Consider the following 21,181-nt stretch of genomic DNA (forward strand, 5'->3'; position numbering starts at 1 on the left):
CAGTTGGACGGTAGGCAGGTTGTTTCTGCATGATGTTCTTGCTCACAGTTGGACGATGGCAGGTTGTTTCTGCATGATGTTCTTGCTCACAGTTGGACGGTAGGCAGGTTGTTTCTGCATGATGTTCTTGCTCACAGTTGGATGGTCGGCAGGTTGTTTCTGCATGATGTTCTTGCTCACAGTTGGACGGTAGGCAGGTTGTTTCTGCATGATGTTCTTGCTCACAGTTGGACGGTAGGCAGGTTGTTTCTGCATGATGTTCTTGCCACAGTTGGACGATGGCAGGTTGTTTCTGCATGATGTTCTTGCTCACAGTTGGACGGTAGGCAGGTTGTTTCTGCATGATGTTCTTGCTCACAGTTGGATGGTCGGCAGGTTGTTTCTGCATGATGTTCTTGCTCACAGTTGGACGGTAGGCAGGTTGTTTCTGCATGATGTTCTTGCTCACAGTTGGACGGTAGGCAGGTTGTTTCTGCATGATGTTTGCTCACAGTTGGACGGTAGGCAGGTTGTTTCTGCATGATGTTCTTGCTCACAGTTGGATGGTCGGCAGGTTGTTTCTGCATGATGTTCTTGCTCACAGTTGGATGGTCGGCAGGTTGTTTCTGCATGATGTTCTTGCTCACAGTTGGATGGTCGGCTAAGCCACGGCTCTAGTTTGCTACTGTACATTAAAACATTAAAGGTTCCTCCAAGAATCCCTCAACTAACCGAATGTACAAATATGAACCATTGACTAGCAATGGTTCCTTAAGGAACTCCAGGTGTTCTTTGAGGAACTCCAGGGTTCTTTGAGGATCTCCAGGTGTTTCTTTAGGAACAGGAGATATGGATGCGTCAAACTCAAACGATCATTCCCTATTGAAACATACAGTAAACTATGTCCTTTAACAACATTGGACGGTAGGCAGGCAAAGTAGTGTACAAAGAGGCACTGAGTGATATGCTCAAACCACATACTGTATACTGTAATAATCAACAGAATGTAATAGAACAGAATATAATCCATCTGCCCCGAATTGTTTCTCTCTTCCTTTGAAACAGCAGTGAAACGGACTAGTAGTCACATGATGTCAACAGAGGAGGACAGCAAAGAGGAGATTTAGGCTATACAGTGCTGAAGTCACACTGTTGTGGTGCTCTGACTACACACACACACAAACACACACAAACCACACAGACAGTTACATTACACACACACACACACACACACACACACACACAACACACACACACACACACACACACACACACTACTGTCCTGTAATAAACACAGAGGACTTGACAGAGATTAGAACACTACTGTATGTTATCCCTTTACGTAATTGAAGGGACACGGCGACAGATGTGTCAAGGTTTGAAATAGATGTCTGCATCCCAATTATTCCCTATTTAGTGCACTACTTTTGGCCCTTCCCAACAATGCAGAGAAAAAAAAATAGAGAAATATAGAAAACATAGAAACACAAAACATAGACTACCCACCCAGCTCACGTCCTGACCAACTAAACAAAGTTAAACAAAGGAAAAATAAGGTCAGGAACGTGACAGACACACTGAACTCTATCAGAGAAGTAGTTGGTAAACCAGGCGAGGCAATCATTTGAGAAATCAAGGCTGTTGAGTCTGCCAATAAGAATGTGTTGATTGACAGAGTCGAAAGCCTTGGCATGGTCGATGAATACGACTGCACAGTAATGTCTCTTATCGATGGCGGTTATGATATCATTTAGGACCTTGAGCGTGGCTGAGTTGCACCCATGACCAGCTCTGAAACCAGATTGCATAGCTGAGAAGGTACGGTGAGATTCAAAATGGTCGGTAATCTGTTCGTTAACTTGGCTTTCGAAGACCTTAGGGTCTAGGATAGATATAGGTCTGTAGCAGTTTGGGTCTTGAGTGTCTCCCCCTTTGAAGAGGGGGATGACCGCTGCAGCTTTCCAATCTTTGGGAATCTCAGACGATACGAAAGAGAGGTTGAACAGGCTAGTGATGTGCAGGGGTATGAGGTAATMATGGTAGATACATATAACTAGGAATAAATTGACAGATAGTAAACAGTAGCAGCAGCGTATGTGATGAGTCAAAAGTGTTAGTGCAAAACAGGTCAATGCAGATAGTCCGAGTAGCTATTTGGTTAACTATTTACCGACCTATTTAGCAGTCTTATGGCTTGGGGGTAGAAGCTGTTCAGGGTCCCGTTATTTCCAGACTTGTTAATCGGTACCGCTGAGAGAACAGTCTATGACTTGGGTGGCTGGAATCTTTGACAAGTTTTAGGGCCTTCCTCTGACACCGCCTGGTATAGAGGTCCTGGATGGCAGGGAGCTTGGCCCCAGTGATGTCCTTGKCTGTCCACACTACCCTCTGTAYCGCTTTGCAGTCAGATGCCAAGCAGTTGCAAAACCGAGGGCTGTGGCAGTCATGAAATTTTGTCAGCCGGTGATTGTCAAGCAATTAACTTCCGTCTCACAGTAAATTACCATTAATTAACATAAACACATTTAGCATCTCTAGGCTTCCACGCATAGCCAACAAGTCACTGATGCAAACCTTTGGRACAGGTCTAAATAAACATGATATGAAGAAAATGTAGTCTATTTCAGAAGAACAGAATAGCATACACTGAGTTGTCCTTATGTTAGGCCGTGAGCTGGCTATGCCATATGGCTGTGGGCTACACTAGTTCAGACAAAATTTCCTTAGAATTCTGTGGCATTATTTTATATTATTTATAGTATAAATAATACAATTGACTGAATAAAATAGCAAGGATATTTTCTCCAAAAAATRGTGTGCGCACATGGGGCTATTTTGTGTTAAGCGGTTAACAAAGAAACTGGTCCTCCTAAATGCTTAATTTAGAGTTATTTATGCAACTTTAGTTGTGATACAAACGTTGGGCTATATTATATATWTTTTTTTAAACATTCGAAGGCTGCATGATGTGACTCTAATGATGATATGAAAAAAGTCACATGAAAGACATGAGCTCTGATATGTTTCTTACGCAGGCTACACACACTTCATCAGTCTCTCATTCACAATTTGAGATGCACTTGATAATGCCTAGAATTTCACGGCGGCATCCCCTTTGTATGGCTGTAATGCCCCTAGCCTTTTGCGGCTAGTGGCCGTTGTACCCTTGGGCAAAATATAATAATTAGAATTCCCTTCTCCCGGCTGCCTGCTCCGAATCACCTCTCACTCACATGGCTTTCTCAGATATCTCAATTCTTATTAGCCAATGCCAATGCCCATCACGTGATCGGGTCCTTCTCACAGGCTACAAGTGAAGACAGACACATCTTGGACCTTATTGAATTCCGAGGTGCATATTGAAGATGTTGGAAGAACTGTCCAGATTTACTTTTCGTCAGCCAACAAGATGATTAGGCCTAACGAACAGCAAAAGTACTAGCCTATGTCAATCTACTCTCCCCCATAGTAAAAAGTTGACCTATTCTAGTGGTCAACTTGTCCTTCTGTGCGAGAAATAAATATTCCAAGCATAGTCTGGGACAGTTGTGGGATGCGATAGATCTCAAATGAATACAACCACTAGCATAAAAAAACAGGCTGATGCAACAGATCAGAATGTTTAGCTTAAAATTTTGATAAACTAAACTCAGCAAAAAATTAAACGGCCCTTTTTCAGGACCCTGTCTTTYAAAGACAATTTGTAAAAATCCAAATAACTTCACAGATCTTCATTCCCATGCTTGTTCAATGAACCATAAACAATTAATGAACACGCACCTGTGGAACGGTCATTAAGACACTAACAGCTGACAGACAGTAGGCAATTAAGGTCACAGTTATGAAAACTTAGGACACTAAAGAGGCCTTTCAACTGACTCTGAAAAACACCAAAATAAAGATGCCCAGGGTCCCTGCTCATCTGCGTGAACGTGCCTTAGGCATGCTGCAAGGAGGCATGAGGACTGCAGATATGACCAGGACAATAAATTGCAATGTCCGTACTGTGAGATGCCTAAGACAGCGCTACAGGGAGACAAGACGGACAGCTGATCGTCCTCGCAGTGGCAGACCACATGTAACAACACCTGCACAGGATCGGTACATCCGAACATCACACCTGCGGGACAGGTACAGGATGGCAACAACAACTGCCCGAGTTACACCAGGAATGCACAATCTCTCCATCAGTGCTCAGACTGTCCGCAATAGGCTGAGAGAGGCTGGACTGACGATTAGTAGGCCTGTTGCAAGGCAGGTCCTCACCAGACATCACCGGCAACAATGTCGCCTATGGGCACAAACCCACCGTCGCTGGACCAGACAGGACTGTCAAAAAGTTCACTTCACTGACGAGTTGCAGTTTTGTCTCACATGGGGTGATGGTCGGATTCGCGTTTATCGTCGAAGGAATGAGCGTTACACCGAGGCCTGTACTCTGAAGCGGGATTGATTTGGAGGTGGAGGGTCCGTCATGGTCTGGGGCGGTGTGTCACAGCATCATCGGACTGAGCATGTTGTCATTGCATTCAATCTCAACGCTGTGCGTTACAGGGAAGACATCCTCCTCCATCATGTGGTACCCTTCCTGCAGGCTCATCCTGACATGACCCTCCAGCATGACAATGCCACCAGCCATACTGCTCGTTCTGTGTGTGATTTCCTGCAAGACAGGGATGTCAGAGTTCTGCCATGGCCAGCGAAGAGCCCGGATCTCAATCCCATTGAGCACGTCTGGGACCTGTTGGATCGGAGGGTGAGGGGTAGGGCCATTTCCCCCAGAAATGTCCGGGAACTTGCAGGTGCCATGGTGGAAGAGTGGGGTAACATCTCACAGCAAGAACTGGCAAATCTGGTGCAGTCCATGAGGAGGAGATGCACTGCAGTACTTAATGCAGCTGGTGGCCACACAGATATTTTTCTGATTGCTACTTTTGGGTTATTGTTGATATCCTTTTTGACCCCCCCCCCCTCTTTGTTCAGAGACACATTATTCAATTTCTGTTAGTCTGTGGAACTTGTTCAGTTTATGTCTCAGTTGTTGATCTTGTTATGTTCATACAAATATTTACACATGTTAAGTTTGCTGAAAATAAACGCAGTTGACAGTGAGAGGACGTTTCTTTTTTTGCTGAGTTTATTAGGCTCTTTCTTCACATTATAAGCGCAGCGGTGTGCACAAGCAGTAGGCTATAAGCGCGAATGTTCCTAAATGCAATCAATTAGCAGGAAAACGCCATTCTCAAAAGTGACCACAAATGCAATTATGCATTATGCATTATTATAATGGTGCATTTATATGGTGAAAATTATCTTCCCCAAACTTGAAACTCAAGCGCCGTATGCATGCCATTTAGGGTCTACACCGGTTGTAAAGTGAATTAATGTGCTTCATTTCAAGAAGTTATTTGGCCACTTTAGTTGTGATACAAACCTTATCAAAACATACAGTGCATTCGGAAAGTATTCAGACCCCTTGACTTTTCCACATTTTGTTACGTTACAGCCTTATTCTAAAATGGATTAAATTGTTTTTTTCCCCTGATCAATATACACACAATACCCCATAATAACAAAGCAAAACAGGTTTTCAGACATTTTTGCAAATGTTATAATAAAAAAGATTTATTTGTAAATCACATTTACATAAGTATTCAGACCCTTTACTCAGTATTTCTTGAAGCACCATTGGCAGCGATTACAGCCTCTTCTTGGGTATGACGCTATAAGCTTGGCACATCTGTATTTCGGGAGTTTCTCCCATTATTCTCTGCTGATCCTCTCAATCTCTGTCAGGTTGGATGGGGAGCGTCGCTGCACAGCTATTTTCAGGTCTCTCCAGAGATGTTCAATCAGGTTCAAGTCTGGGCTCTGGCTGGGCCACTCAAGGACATTCAGAGACTTGTCTCGAAGCCACGACTGAGTTGTCTTGGCTGTGTGCTTAGGGTCATTGTCCTGTTGGAAGGAACTGAGCGCACTGGAGCAGGTTTTCATCAAGGATCTCGTTTGTACTTTGCTCCATTCAGCTTTTCTCGATCCTGACTAGTCTCCCAGTCCCTGGTGCTGAAAAACATCCCCACAGCATGATGCTGCCACCACCATGCTTCACCGTAGGGATGGTGCCAGGTTTCCTCCAGACGTGACGCTTGGCATTCAGTCCAAGTGTTCAATCTTGGTTTCATCGAGACCAAAGATCTTGTTTCTCATGGTCCAAGAGTCCTTTAGGTACCTTTTGGCAAACTCCAAGCGGGGCTGTCATGTGCCTTTTACTGAGGAGTGGCTTCCGTCTGGCCACTCTACCATTTAAAGCCCTGAGTTGGGGAGCGCAGCAGAGATGGGTTGTTCTTCTGAAGGTTTCTCCCATTTCCACAGAGGAACTCTGGAGCTCTGTCAGAGTGACCATCGGGTTCTTGGTCACCTCCCTGACCAAGGACCTTCCCCCCTGATTGATCACTTTGGCYGGGCGGCCAGCTCTAGGAAGAGTCTTGGTGGTTCCAAACTTCTTCCATTTAAGAATGATGGAGGCCACTATGCTCTTGGTGATCTTCAAGGCTACAGACATTTGTTTGTACCCTTCCCCAGATCTGTGCCTTGACACAATCCTGTCTAAGAGCTCTACGGGCAATTCCTTCGACCTCATGGCTTGGTTTTTGCTCTGAAATGCACTGTCAACTGTGAGACCTTATATAGACAGATGTGTGCCTTTCCAAATTATGTCAAATCAATTGAATTTATCACAGGTGGATTACAATCAAGTTGAAGAAACATCTCAAGGATGATCATTGGAAACAGGATGCACCTTAGCTCACTTTCAAGTCTCATAGCAAAGGGTCTTTTTTTTAAAAATATATTGCTACAATTTATAAAAACCTATTTTCACTTTGTCATTATGGTGTATTGTGTGTAGATTGATGAGGAAACAAACTCATTTAATCCATGTTAGAATAAGGCTGTTACATAACAAAATGTGGAAAAAGGGAAGTGGTCTCAATACTTTCCGAATGCACTGTATAGGCCTGTGCGACTATGATTTGAAAAATTCACAAAGAAAAGGCATGCTCTCTTTCTTRCCTTACTGCACAAAAGCTGGGCATGATTCACAACCGATAGGCTAATATTGACACCCATCAGACTATTCTTGATTTAATTTTGTCTTTACATATACTAAATAATATATGTGTTAAATTTGTTTTTATTTAGAACGGATCATTATCATGCACATGTCTCGAAACAGGGGCAGGGGSTGGAAAAATGTAATCTCTGCACTTAAATAGCGAATGGAGGACGCTGTTTCCTGTGTTTCCTTTTCATGCCAGACAGGTAGGCTATACTCCTGTTGTAAAGAGAAGAAATGTGCTTAATATTAGGAAAGTTGAGAAATAAATATAGTAGGCTTAGCCTATTTAGGCTTAGCTGATGGGATCCTCCTCTTTTTAATAGAGGCCATCACTCTGTTTTCTCACGCCATTGCATAGCCTATAGAAATGTTGCGCAACATGAGCTCATGGGCTTTCATGAAGTGTTCGATTAGATTTCCCATCACATTTGCATTGATGTCAGATTTATTAGATGGACAATAGAGTGCTGAGTACCAGGCAGTTAGCAAGTTTGGTAGGCTACTAATGACCAGCAGCAGCATCAGAGTTTGGAGAAGCCTAGTTACCGTGACTAAACGGTCACATGGAATTTGACTGCCTTCATGACTCGTGACCGCCGGAGTGGCTGTAATACGGACACTGTAACAGCTCTAACCATACCAGTCGTGGGTGAACAGGGAGTACAGGAGGGGATTAAGCCGTATCCCTGAGGGGCCCCCATGTTGAGGGTCAGCGTGGCGGATGTGTTGTTGCCTACCTTCACCACCTGGGGGAGTCACATCTGGATGTCCAGGACCCAGTTGCAGAGGCAGGTCCCAGGGTCCTGAACTTAGTGATGAGCTTGGAGGTCACTATGGTGTTGAAAGCTGAACTGTAGTCAATGAACAGCATTCTCACCTAGGTGTTCCTTTTGTCCAGGTGAGAAAGGGCAGTGTGGAGTGCAAAAGAGATTGCGTCATCTGTGGATCTATTGGAGCGRTATGMGAATTGGAGTGGGTCCAAGGTGTCTGGGATGATGGTGTTGATGTGAGCCATGACCARCCTTTCAAAACATTTAATGGCTACAGATGTGAGTGCTACGGGGCGATAGTCATTAGGCAAGTTACCATGGCATTCTTGGGCTGCTTCAAACATGTTGGCATTACAGACTTGGTCAGGGACAGTTTGAAAATGTTAGTGAAGACACGTGCGTGTTTGGTTTATTCGGATCCCCATTCGATTTTGCCGAAGCAGCAGCGATAGACAAGGACAGACACACACATTAAAAATACAATGCTAATTATAATAATACTGTGTCTGTGTGTGTCTCCTCACAGTCCCCATGAAATGTTGTTTCATCTTTTTTTTAAGGTCATTTCGCTGTTTGCTTGAGTAATTGGAGATGGGAGGGAGTTTCAAGGCGATCACGGCTCTGGCCATGTGTGTGTGTGCGTGCGTGCGTGTGCATGTGTGTGGGTGTGTGTGTGCATGCGTGTGTGTGTGTGTGCATGCGTGTGGGAGTGGGAGATATCCATTGTTTTCATATATTTTATCCCGTGGGCAACAAGGGACAGATAAATTACAGATCAATTAACCTATTACACTGAACAAAAATATAAATGCAACATGCAACAATTTCAAAGATTTTCCTGAGTTACAGTTCACAGAAGGAAATCAGTCAATTGAAATCAATTCATTAGACAATTCTCTCTCTTCTCATCTGAACAGAACCGACCAATCAACATGATCTAAAAGGAGATTACAGTAAATTTCCATATACTAAACATCAGTCCTGATTCCTGAATTAGGCTACATTGAAGAATCTCGCATTTAAATAAATCTCTCTTCCTCTTTTGCTGCAGTGACTCTCTCACTCTTTTTCCCTCCTCCCTCTTTACCTCCCTCCCTCCCTCCTTCCTTTCCTCCCCCCCCTCTCTCTCTCTCTCCGCCTCTCTCTCTATTTCTTTCTCCCTCCTTCTCTTCTCCTCCCCCTTCCCCCCCCCCCTCCCTACCTCCAGATCAATCCATGTCATCGTCATGCTTGGTGTTTTCATAACTCTCAGTTGCAAAGATCCCATGACATATTTATACACTGTTCCTCTGGGATTTCCACTGTACAGTATTTCACTCCTATAGCCTGCTGATCTGAGGTCAGTTTTGTCCCCCCCTGCCACCCTCGCTCTCTCCTCTCTTTCTCCCTCTCTCCACCCTCTCTAACCTCCCTCTCTCTCTCTTTCTCCATTCCTCCCTCTCTACCACCCTCCTCTCTTCTCTCCCCCCCTCCCTCCCTCTCTCTCCCCCTCTACCTCCCTCCCTCTCTCTCTTTCTCCCTCCTCCCTCTCTACTTCCCTCTCTCTCTCTCCTTTCTCCCTCCTCCCTGTCTACCTCCCTTATTCTCTCTCTTCTCTCCTCTCTCTCCTCTCTCTCTCTCCATTCCCTCTCTCTCTCTTCTCCCTGCTCTACCTCCCTCATCTCTTCTTTCTCCCCTTCTCTTCTCTCTCTTTCTCCCTCCTCCTCCCTCTCTACCTCCCCTCTCTTTCTTTCTCCCTCCTCCCTGTCTACCTCCCTCCTTTCCTCTTTTCTCCCCCCTCCCTCTCTACTCCCCTCTCTCTCTCTCTCTCCTTCCCTCTCTCCCCGTCTACCTCCCTCTATCTCTCTCTTTCTCCCTCTCCTCTCTTTCTCTTCCTTCCCTCTCTACTTCCCTCTCGCTCTCTCTTTCCCCTCTCTACCTCCCTATCTCTCTCTTTCTCCCTCCTCCTGTCTACCTCCCTCCCTTTCTCTCTTTCTCCCCTCTCCCTCTCTACTTCCCTCTCTCTCTCTCTCTTCTCCCTCCTCCCTGTCTACCTCCCTCTATCTCTCTCTTTCTCCCTCCTCTCTTTCTCCTCTCCTCCCTCTCTACCTTCCTCTCTCTCTCTTTCTCCCTTCTACCTCCTCTATCTCCTTTCCTCCCTCCCTCCCTCCCTCCCTCCCCCTCCCTCCCCTCCCTCCCTCCCTCCCTCCCTCCCTCCCTCCTTCGCACTCTCCATCTCTTTCTTCTCCCACCTCTCCCTCCCTCCCTCTCTACCTCCTTTCCCTCCTCCTTTTCCCTTTCCCTTTCGCTCTCTCTCCTCCCTCCCTTTCCCTATCTCCCTTCTCGCCTCGCTCTCTGTCTCCCTCCCTCCCTACCTCCAGATCTAGTCCATTCCTTTCATGCTTGTGTTACATAACTCTCTGTGGTAAAACCCATGACATTTATAGCACTTGTCCTCTGGATTTCACCTGTACAGATTTCACTCCTATAGCTGCTGATCTGATTCAGTTTGGCTTCCCCCCTCTCAATGGTTAAGGTTAGTATTGGGGAGTGTCGCTGATCCTAGATCTTTCTTTTGGCACTTGTACCCGGAGCTCTCATCTCGTTAATGGTAATCAGTCGGAGTTAGATCATCTTCTCCGCTAGAGAATATCACACACGTTATGGACATCGCATTTTAACTGTCATCAATATGTGGGCCTAGTTTTAGAGCTTTATGGGCATTCATCATCCAAACACAGTGGCAGTAAATCTCACCTTTCTTTCTACCTCTTTTTACTTGTATTTCTCTATCACCCCATCTGTAGCTCTCTCTCTCTCTCTCAACACACTCTCCTCTCTCTCACTCTCTCTCTCTCTCTCTCTCTCTCTCTCTCCTCTTTCTTACTCTCTCTCTCTCTATCTATCTCTCTACCTCTCTCTCTCTGACTCTCTCTCCTATCGCTCATCTTCTCTCTCTAGCTCTCTCTATCTCTCTCTCATCTATATCTCTCTATTGCTCTACTCTCTCTCTCCACTCTCTCTATCTCCTCTATATCTCCTCTCTCTATACTTCTCACTCTATTGCTCATATCTCTCTATTGCTCTATCTCTCCTCTCACTCTCTCTCGCTCTCTCTCACGCTCTCTCTCTAGCTCTCTCTCTCTCTCTCTCGCTGTCTCTATCTCTCTACCTCTCTCTCTCTCTCTCTTGCTCTCTCTCTCACTCTATCTATCTCTCTCGCTCTCTCTATCTCTCTCTTTCTTATCCTATCATTATGTTTTTGTCACTATCCCAAACTTACTATCCTGATATCTGGCATAATTTCAAAAGACTAATTTCCCCTTCCATGTCTCTCTCTGATTTTTAAGGGCGATTACAAACAATGACCTTGGTTTAGGTTAGGCACCTTCAAAAACCAGAAATATAGATGTACATAATCCTAGAGCTGCAGAAATATAGACATACATCATACTAGAGCTGCAGAAATATAGACATACATAATTCTAGAGCTGCAGAAATATAGACATACATCATACTAGAGCTGCATTGGACCAAGTAAACACTAACACACAAACATAACCATAAACAAAACAGACACCCATTTGATGAGCTGGGATGGGATGGGGGAAGAGAGTGAAACAAAACATTACAAGTGCGTACACCTTTTATTCTTATCATTATGTAAATAAAAATTTAAAACTCTTATAAAACAGTTCTGAAACTAACAATCCTGTTCTTATCCAGGTGTGAATGATGAAGGCATGAGTCTGTCTCCCTAGAGATCCATTAAACAAGAAAGATGGCTCATCATTTTCAGTAGGACACGCAACGGAAAATAAAATGAGCGTTTATTTTTGTTTCAGTCTTTTGTCTTCTGTTTTGTGCCCAATCAACACGACCCTTTAGGTCGGCATCAAGAACAAGCAAACGCAGCAAGAGACTGAACAGCTGATGGTTATCATGTTGATGACTGCACTGATCTCATCACTGCTTTTACCTTTCTCTATCTGTCACTCACTCCGGGAAGAGAGTTAGCCCATCCACACAGATCTAGGATCAGCTTAACCTCCACCTACACCTAACCTTAACTATTACGGTGGAAAAATACAGAACTTTTCTTGGATCAGTATGTAGGCTATGCATGAGGACCAACTGTGTGTGTGTGTGTGCGTGCGCGTGCGAGTGTTTGTGCGTGCGTGCGTGCGTGCGTGTGCGAGTGTTTGTGTATGCGTGTGTGTACTGCAGGGTCAGTACTCAGTACTGTATGGATATAGAGGGCACCCCAGTGAGTCTGAATCAATGAGCTTCACCAGAATTGCTTTTGGGTGAAAAAGGACGGGAAGGAGGAGGTAGGGGTGGATGAATGTGACCAGGCGAATGAAAATCGGTTGGAGAGCGGGTGGTGATTGAGTGTTTATAGAGGTATGGGTGTGTGCTGTGTGCACGTGTGTGTAACAGAGGGGGTGAATGGATAAAGAAGAGAACGGATGAAGGGGGGAGCAGATGTAAGTGTGTGTGTGTGTGTGTGTGTGTGTGTGTGCTGTCTCTTATACACATCTAGATGTGTATAAGAGACAGACCCTATGTAGTGCACTACTTTTCACCAGAACCCCTATGGACCATCGTCAAAGTAGTGCACTACATAGGGAATATGGCACCATTTGTGCCACACTCCCACTCCCTCGGGCATGCTCTTTGAAAATGCTTTAGGCTAATGTCCCAAACAGCTTACTTACTCTCAGTCTATCAGGCTACTTGTTACGGAGCCTCTGTTAAAAGCTGCTTTGCTATATTTTCATAGACAGATGGAAGGATGCTAGCATAGAAGAGACTTGCTAGAAAGTTGTAAATGTGCAAGGTGCAGAGGGATGGAAGGATGGAGGATGCTACAAGGTGTTAATACATTTGTCTGACTGACACAGCGTTGGAGGAAAGAGAAAGACATACAGGAGAGACAGATAGATAGATATATACAATAAAAGTGAGAGAAAAAGAGAGATAGAAACAGAACGAGAGTGAAAGAGAGAGAGGGGGGAGATAGAGAGAGAGAGGGGTTGGAAATAGAAAAAGATGTGGAGATAGAGAGAGGGGGGAGATAGAGAGAGGGGGGAGATAGAGAGTGAGATGAGGCGAGATAGAGGGGGGAGATAGCGAGAGAGGGGGGAGATAGAGAGAGAGAGGGGTTGGAAATAGASAAAGATGTGGAGATAGAGAGAGGGGGGAGATAGAGAGAGGGGGGAGATAGAGAGTGAGATGAGGCGAGATAGAGGGGGGAGATAGCGAGAGAGGGGGGAGATAGAGAGAGAGAGTGGGGAGATAGAGAGAGAGAGTGGGGAGATAGAGAGACCGAAAGAGTGAGAGAATGCATAAGAGTAAAGGGAAAGAGGTCGAGTGAGAGCGAGAGGATGAACGACAGCGACAGAGTGGGATGAAAGAGAAACGTGTCTATCTATAAAATGTTGGGCAGTTGATGCTCCGAATCTGCTCTCATCTTCCAACTGTCCCTTGATGCGTCTAATCATGAGTACACAGTCACGTCTCCCCTCTTTCATTCCCGAATTCCAAACTGCCAAGTGGAATCAGATCACAAAGCAGGCCGAGGGAAGGAGCAGACACGCGAGCGCACGCACACGCGCTCTTTGGCGCACGGCACGCGCACTGTATGGGCAGGTTGGATAGAAGAATAAGTCTCACTCCGTCTCCAGCACTCACCTCCTCGTGCTGCCCGTGACCGAGTATCTCAACCCCAATGGAATGTGGAGAAATAAAACCCGCCATAGGCTAGAAAATAACCATTGTCCATAATGCATGCATAAAATGTGCGCCTATACATTTTCTTTACAATTGAAGGTAAACTTATACCTAGAATTACAGGAATTGCTGTTATAGGTCATTTCTGCGAAATAGCCTAAGTTTATAGGCCTACCTAGGGACCTACGTAAATGGCACCACACGTGCACCAGCGTATAGAGAACCTCACAATTGTAGTTGTCACGACTCTTCTAACCAAGCACATGCTGTATGCAGACACACTGGAGGCGGGCGTACCGCGCAGAGGCTCCCTTACCGCTGCCATGGCATTGCGCACATACGTTTTCATAGAACACATGTACGCACCCGAAATTTAAGGAATACTCCGAATCAATGTTGTGGATAAAGGAATTATTCATCATAACTTGGCAACTCTGCCCCCTTATATCCCCCGATTCCGCCCGCACCCATCTGTCCGTATGGGACTGCTTTTGCCGGGGCTTTCAGCGTTCCACATTGACTGCATAGCTATCATTGGATATAAGAAACACATATCACAAAAGTGATGCCGCAAGGTGATATCTGATAAACATATGTGCGTTTTCTTTTTCGTTTCAGACTATGCATTTATTAAATTAGTCTGAGGCGCTGTCAGGTACAGGATTGCATCCTCAACGGTGATTGGATGAATCTTTGATCATATCAATATTTAATCATATGGGCTACCGGCATCACTCACCCCTATGCATTGCATATAGGCCTAGAACACAGACAGACACACAATGCCATAATGCTATACAGTAGAATATCAAACCTACATTAGGCTACAAATGTGGAGTATGAACCCGTTTCCTTAGACTATCCATCGAATCATTGTGTTAGCTGTACCATCCCGTTACTCAGTCTGATAAATTCCTTAAATTGGACACAAAATGGCGGATAAGAATAGGATGGTGGGACAATCGGTTCCTAATATGAGAAAAGGCTTGGTACAAAACTGAAGGTTATGCAGAAAACCCGACCACACGTAGGCTATAGGCTACATTGCCTCTATGAAAACAGTATTTAGAAGTGAGAAAAAAAATATTCGTTAGAATATTATTTAAAAAATATTACGAAATCATAATGATCGATCATAGATGGATACCGTTATCGTAAGTGATCGATAGGCTAGACTATGTTCACAGCCGACAACGTGCTCCAAATATCTAGCGCTGCCGGCCGGTGGATTTTTCCCCCTCTTACCGTTAGTGAAGCCCGGAGGTCTCGCGCGGGTGTTGACGGTAACAACAGGCAGGTGTATTGCCAGGTGCGAGAGGTGGATGGTTACAGCGGCTACTGTTCAGTTTCAGGATAAAATAAAAATTATCCCAGCCACTGGCTCGAACTTTCAATATAAGAGATGTATAAGTTTAAGCCCCTCCTACAAACCCTCTCCCCCTCGTAGTAGGCTAGGCTAGGCTATCCTGTCTAACCTCACACCATCATCTCCAGTATAGCCCCCCTCTCTTCTCTGGTCTCTCTCTCTCTCTCTCTCTCTCTCTCTCTCTCTCTCTCCTGTCTCTCTCTCATCTTGTCTCTCTCTCTCTCTGTCTCTCTCTCTCTCGCTCTGTCTCTCTCTCGCTCTCTCGCTCTCTCTCGCTCTCTCTCGCAATCTGAATTGAATACATTGCTAAAGTAGGCCTAGAAACATGACAATATGAACATTTAATATCGAACACAATTAAAGAGAAAAAATGATTAGGCTATACAGTAGTATAAATTAATTTGTAGTTCACGTTTACTACACAGTATGGAATAGAATAGAAATGGCATGCATACCCTAATTTAATACTAATTGCTTTGTAATTAATGTAATCATATGCATTAAATGATGGATCCCAAAGTTAGGAAAGGCTATGATCTTTCTTTCTCATATCATATGGATGAACAGTGGATTCATGAATGCAGCATGCTTATGTTATGTCATAGGGTAACGCCTGCCTTAAGGGAATGTCTATGGCATAAAAAGGCAACGTTTGGTAATATTTAGATACAGTATGTGTACACTGGCTATCCTTAAGCAAACACATGTTGAAGGGAAATAAGAATTAATCTATTATTTATTTTTTATTATTCAATAAAAACATAAACTTAAGAAAGGGGGTGTTTTGTCGGGGGCAAAACGGCCCMCTCTATGGGGTAAAATGCTCCCTGAAGATTAGTTTGTTAAAAACCAATTTTATATGTTTTATTTTGGAATTTCAGAGTCATTGAACCTCAAAAGCTAAAGTCTAGGTATCTTATTTCAATAAAATAAATCAAATATCGGAACAAAATTACTTGCACAATATTAATATCCTCACTATGATGAGGTTTTGATRTACTCTTTTATTTTCGCCCTTCCTATCCAAATCATCCTAAAGTATCTCAAAATCTATTGTGTAACTCAAAGAAGTTACTTATAGATAATTTGGAAAATGCTAATAATAAGTATCATTGATTGCCCTGAGGGCAGTTTGCCCCATTAGGGTGTGGGGGTTGGGGTTACTACTTGAATTAAAAACAGATCAAAATATTGTTCTCTAACCAAGTGGATAATTTATCTTTAGGCTTCCCTACTGGTTTAAATAACAACGTTTATACATCTAAGTTCAATTGATTATATATATATATATATATATATATATATAGTTCAGTGGAGGCTGCTGAGCGGAGGACGGCTCATAATAATGTCTGGAATGGTGTAAATGGAATGGCATCAAACACATGGAAACCATGGAAACCATGTGTTTGATGTATTTGATACCATTCCACCTATTCCGCTCCAGCCATTACCATGAGCCTGTCCCCCCCCCCCCCCAATTAAGGTGCCACCAACCACCTGTGATATATATCTTTTCTAAATGACAAATTATTAGATCAATGTACCTCAAAATCGTTTTGAGAACGCAATGTGTTTTTTGTCAGAATGACAGCATGGCAGCTGGATGTGGGATGGTTGGATGACTCGGGTCTCGTATCAGTGGATCAGAGCGACTCGTCTTGGAAGTAGTGGGAATAACAGCTGTTATCGTGAGGGAGGGGTGTCATATGAATGCAGCAGTTATCCCCGGCAGCATTACAAATTTGCCCATTTATAGTGCACATTGCTTTAACAGGGTCATAGGGTTCTAGTCAATAATGCACTAGTAGCCTATATAGTGAATAGGGTGCCATTTGGGAGGCCGGCCGGTAATCTCTTGGATCTTCAGAGATTTGGGGAAGTCATCTGGTTTCCGCTGTCCCCAGATTACAACATGTTCTAGTCAGACAATACATTCTAGGTYATGCCTGAATGTGTGGATGAAGTAGATTAAAGGGACATTTTGATGTAAATGGGGTAATGATCATTCACAGCCACGGTCAACATTATCAGATCATTGGTTTTTCATGACACCTTGTGACAGATAGAGATGATGCTTTTATCAGTGGGATATAGCAGTAGTTATAGTTACCCCTGATCTATGGTAAACTAGGGAGTGCAGGATTTTACTCTAGCCCAGCCTTAATAGCGCAAGTGTAGTCTGTTCTGTTAAAATGTGTCTGGAACTACAACATAGACCCACACCCTCTAGTCCTGGGCCAGAGTCGGTGACCACTGGGTTATGGATTGATTTAGTGGTGCTTTTCCATCTACTTACAGCAGTGTGTTGCCAGTGTTTTATGTTAACGTAAGTTCTTGTGTCATTGTGTTTCCATCAGGAGTGTGACACTAAAGACTTGGGGCGAGCAGAATCAACAACCTCTGCATCATTCAAGACTGTCGTTTTGTGAGAAGGTAAGCCTGGGCTTGCCCCCAAATCAGAGCAGGTCCGCCAGAGCCATGGCCCAGTGAGACACGGGTGCCAGTTCGTGTAGATGGGTAAAATGCCGGTGTAAATCCTCATTGTGCACTATCTTATGCTCAGGCTGAGGATAAAGCGTTACGTTTATCCTACAAGGTTATTGAGTCACAAWTAATGTTATGTGATTACTTGATTATTAATAACTACTGCATCAGTATGTATCATATTAACAAGCTGTTCTGGCTGCAGAAATATCTAGTTTTCCTAATTTAAGGTTGTTGTGTTGTTAGTTCACATTGTTTCGTTTAGGCACAACAAGATAACACTTAGACATCATCAAGTTTCATCATCATTTATAGATCGGCAGGTAACGGTTCTGTCGAGCGGCAAGATGTTCTTTACCATTCGGCCATCAGATTCACCACCAATGCTCCTTATAGGACACATCACTGCACTCTATACTCTTCTGTAAACTGGTCATCTCTGTATACCCGTCGCAATACCCACTGGTTGATGCTTATTTATAAAACCCTCTTAGGCCTCGCTCCCCCCTATATGAGATACCTACTGCAGGCCTCATCCTCCACATACAACACCCGTTCTGCCAGTCACATTCTGTTAAAGGTCCCCAAAGCACACACATCCCTGGGTCGCTCCTCTTTTCAGTTCACTGCAGCTAGCGACTGGAACAAGCTGCAAAAAACACTCAAATGGACAATTTTATCTCAATCGCTTCATTCAAAGACTCAATCATGGACACTCTTATTGACAGTTGTGGTTGCTTCATGTGATTTATTGTTGTCTCTACCTTCTTGCCCTTGGTGCTGTTGTCTGTGCCCAATAATGTTAGTACCATGTTTTGATCTGCTACAATGTTGTGCTTCTGCCATGTTGTGTTGCTACCATGCTGTTGTAATGCTGTGTTGCTGCCATGCTGGGTTTTCATGTGTTGCTGCCATGCTATGTTGTTGTCTTAAGCCTCTCTTTTAGTGTTGTGGTGTCTCTCTTTTAGTGTTGTGGTGTCTCTCTTTTCATGATGTGGCTTTGTTTCTTATTTAATTTTTAATCCCAGCCCCCGTCCCCGTAGGAGGCCTTTTGATAGGCCGTCATTGTAAATAATAAGTTGTTCTTAAATGACTTGCCTTGTTAAATAAAGGTTAAATAAAAATAAATACAAAATAAAAAGTTGACCTTGCCCGATTGGTGCGTGATAGTTATTGCACTGCCTCTTCAACCAGTAGAGGGCGGTAGTGTACAAGGTTGGTGTGTCTGCGTTCTGAATAAACACACGTTTTCAGTACCATTGGGAGATAACTAGTGCGACAGGTCTACTGATTTTGAAGTGATAGTCAGACGAATTAAAACTTTTCCATCAAATAAACTATTGAGTAGAAATATATTCCCTTCTTTGGTTGAGTTAAAACCTCTAACACATCACACATCTCCCATCGGTAGCGTGGCCGAGCGGTCTAAGGCGCTGGATTAAGGCTCCAGTCTCTTCGGAGGCGCGGGTTCGAATCCCGCCGCTGCCAGGTGACTTTTTTGTTATACATTTTGAAAAAATATTTATATAGTTACTACATAATCAATTATATTTAATGTGTATACGTCACGCACTTCAATACAAAATGTAGAACGTGTTTCTCCAGTGGTGCATTGTCCAGACTTCTTAAACCTGCGGTACTCCGTGGTGTATTGATTCTTGAGCAGTACATTTAAATGTGTTGTCAACGCTAGGCACAGAAACATAATTCACTTCTGCCCGGAGAAAGTGCAACATTTAGACATTTAAAGATATCTACGAACCATATTAGCTAGCTATAGCTATGTGAGACACGTTATTTGTACGTTGGCACGTAGATAACTACCTATAAAGGGAGAGACAAATAGTTTTAACTAGCTCTGGTCTTTCGTGCTACAGACAACGAGTTGCCTCTGAACTCTGTCGTTATTCCATTTATCCTTTCATAGAGGATATACTTTGGTAGCTAACTCGCCGAAGTAACGATGTGGCTAGAGTGCTGGATAATTTGTATATGTGTGTGAAGGGTGTAATTTTTCCAAAATAGGAAAAGGACCTTTGGCCACTTTTCTGAGAAGGGTAGCTACAGCTCAATATGGCAAGTGGGTGTGTCGAAATCGCTCCGCTATAGGTTAGACAAAATATATTTATAACTAACCCAAGATAGTTCATCTGTGTTGTATACAGTAGGAGAACATGAAGCATACTGGGCAGAACCAGGAAGCAGGTGGGCAAAGCCAAGCACGAGATAGCGAGATGCTATTGGCAAGTTGTAGCATGTATTTGCATATTTCTATTAGGGAACGCCTCTTGGGAAGTACGCGTGTGCACAAACTCCATTCGCCCTTGCACTCCTTCTAGTGAGAAAACTTTCTAAACTGGCTTTTATAGCCCCTGTGATGTGCATGGGTTTCCCCTTCTGTCTGTGGTTAGACGGTTTTGATTAAGCTGTGTTTATTTCTTCAGTTTTTTACCACGCAACTACAACTACCGTACATTATACTGCGAGAGTTTGCACTTGTGTTTTGAAGCCAGAGAATGAGTCTGAGTCGTATTTCACAAATCATTTTACATTTTCACTTATGAAAAATACGATTTAAAAATAAATAAAAGTACTGATGGGTGCACTGTTGCTTCATGCGGTGTATGAGTGTGCTTACTGTGACCCTGATACTAGGTACTTAAGCTACTTTCCTAACCGTTGCCGGTGTTGTGACAAAAAGCTCCTCCTAACAGAATTCTCCCCCACCCCGGACTTGCTTGAACGCGCACGCACTCAATTATTCATTGCTGCGACTTGCATGCTAGTTGAGATTTCTGATTACGTTGGGCTGCCTGCCTTTCATTTGATTTTTGTATGTCGGTTTGATAGCGGGGGGGGCACTAGTAATGTCTGCAGTTTTCGGTTTGGCTATTTGTTTCAAGTGTTTTAGTCTATAAATACATCTCTTTGACAAAATTCGCCATCTCTCCCATGTCTTATTCGACTAGTAGTTGTTCTGAAATGTTTATTTTTTGCCTACATTTTGTGTAGGCAATGTAGGCAAGTAATAAACATTCAAGAACAACTTCTAGTCGAATAGGAATAAGATGAATTTTGTCAAAGAGATTTATTTATAGACTAATACACTTGAAACAAATAACCAAAAGGAAAACTGCAGACATTACTAGTGCCTCCCCGCGATCAAAATGACATACAAAATCGAATGAAACAGTGCGTGCGCACAAAGGGGGAGCTTTTCGGCACAGCACCGGAAAGTAGTGCATGTCAAGTGGGAGCATTATTTTATTTAACCTTTATTTAACTAGGCAAGTAAGTTAAGAACAAAGTCTTATTTACAATGGCGGCCTACCCCTAACTCGGACGACGCTGGGCCAATAGGGAYTCTATGGGACTCCCAATCACGGCCAGTTGTGATACAGCCCGGAATCGAACCAGAGTATGTGTGACGCCTTTAGCTCTGAGATGCAGTGCCTTAGACTGGTGCAACACTCGGGAGCTCCTGGTGTTGTTGCCGTTCATTCCCTCCCCATTGAGCAATCAATATTAGTTGTTTCTTGTGTAGGCTGCTGTCTTACTTGATATACAATAATGGGAGGGAAAAAAATGGCAGTGATACCCAGTCGGAAGCTTAATTATCATGGTCAGATCTCAGGTTGTCAGGCATGTCCATACAACACCAGTGCACTGGTTGCCGGTTTATTGACTCGTCGTGCAAACCAATGTATGTAGGTATGTCCTTGAGCTGTTCTTGTCTATTGATGTTCTGTATTA

General features: G+C 43.8%; 1 protein-coding gene and 1 non-coding gene across 2 annotated transcripts in view; one reads left to right on the forward strand and one right to left on the reverse strand.

Annotated features, from left to right (window-relative positions):
* The window catches only part of LOC112070857 (histidine N-acetyltransferase-like), a 43,011-nt gene extending 27,983 nt beyond the window's left edge, over positions 1-15,028 (reverse strand). The window contains exon 1 of the mRNA XM_024138315.2: positions 14,824-15,028. The gene's annotated coding sequence lies outside the window, so the exon portion shown is untranslated. The remainder of the gene's footprint in view (positions 1-14,823) is intronic.
* Positions 15,029-18,834: 3,806 nt separating this feature from the next.
* On the forward strand, positions 18,835-18,916 carry trnal-aag (transfer RNA leucine (anticodon AAG)). The gene has a single exon. It is a non-coding gene; the product is annotated as a tRNA-Leu (tRNA).
* The last annotated feature ends 2,265 nt before the right edge of the window (positions 18,917-21,181 follow it).

The sequence above is a fragment of the Salvelinus sp. IW2-2015 genome, unplaced genomic scaffold (genome assembly GCF_002910315.2).
Source record: "Salvelinus sp. IW2-2015 unplaced genomic scaffold, ASM291031v2 Un_scaffold1440, whole genome shotgun sequence".
NCBI classification, from domain to species: domain Eukaryota; kingdom Metazoa; phylum Chordata; class Actinopteri; order Salmoniformes; family Salmonidae; genus Salvelinus; species Salvelinus sp. IW2-2015.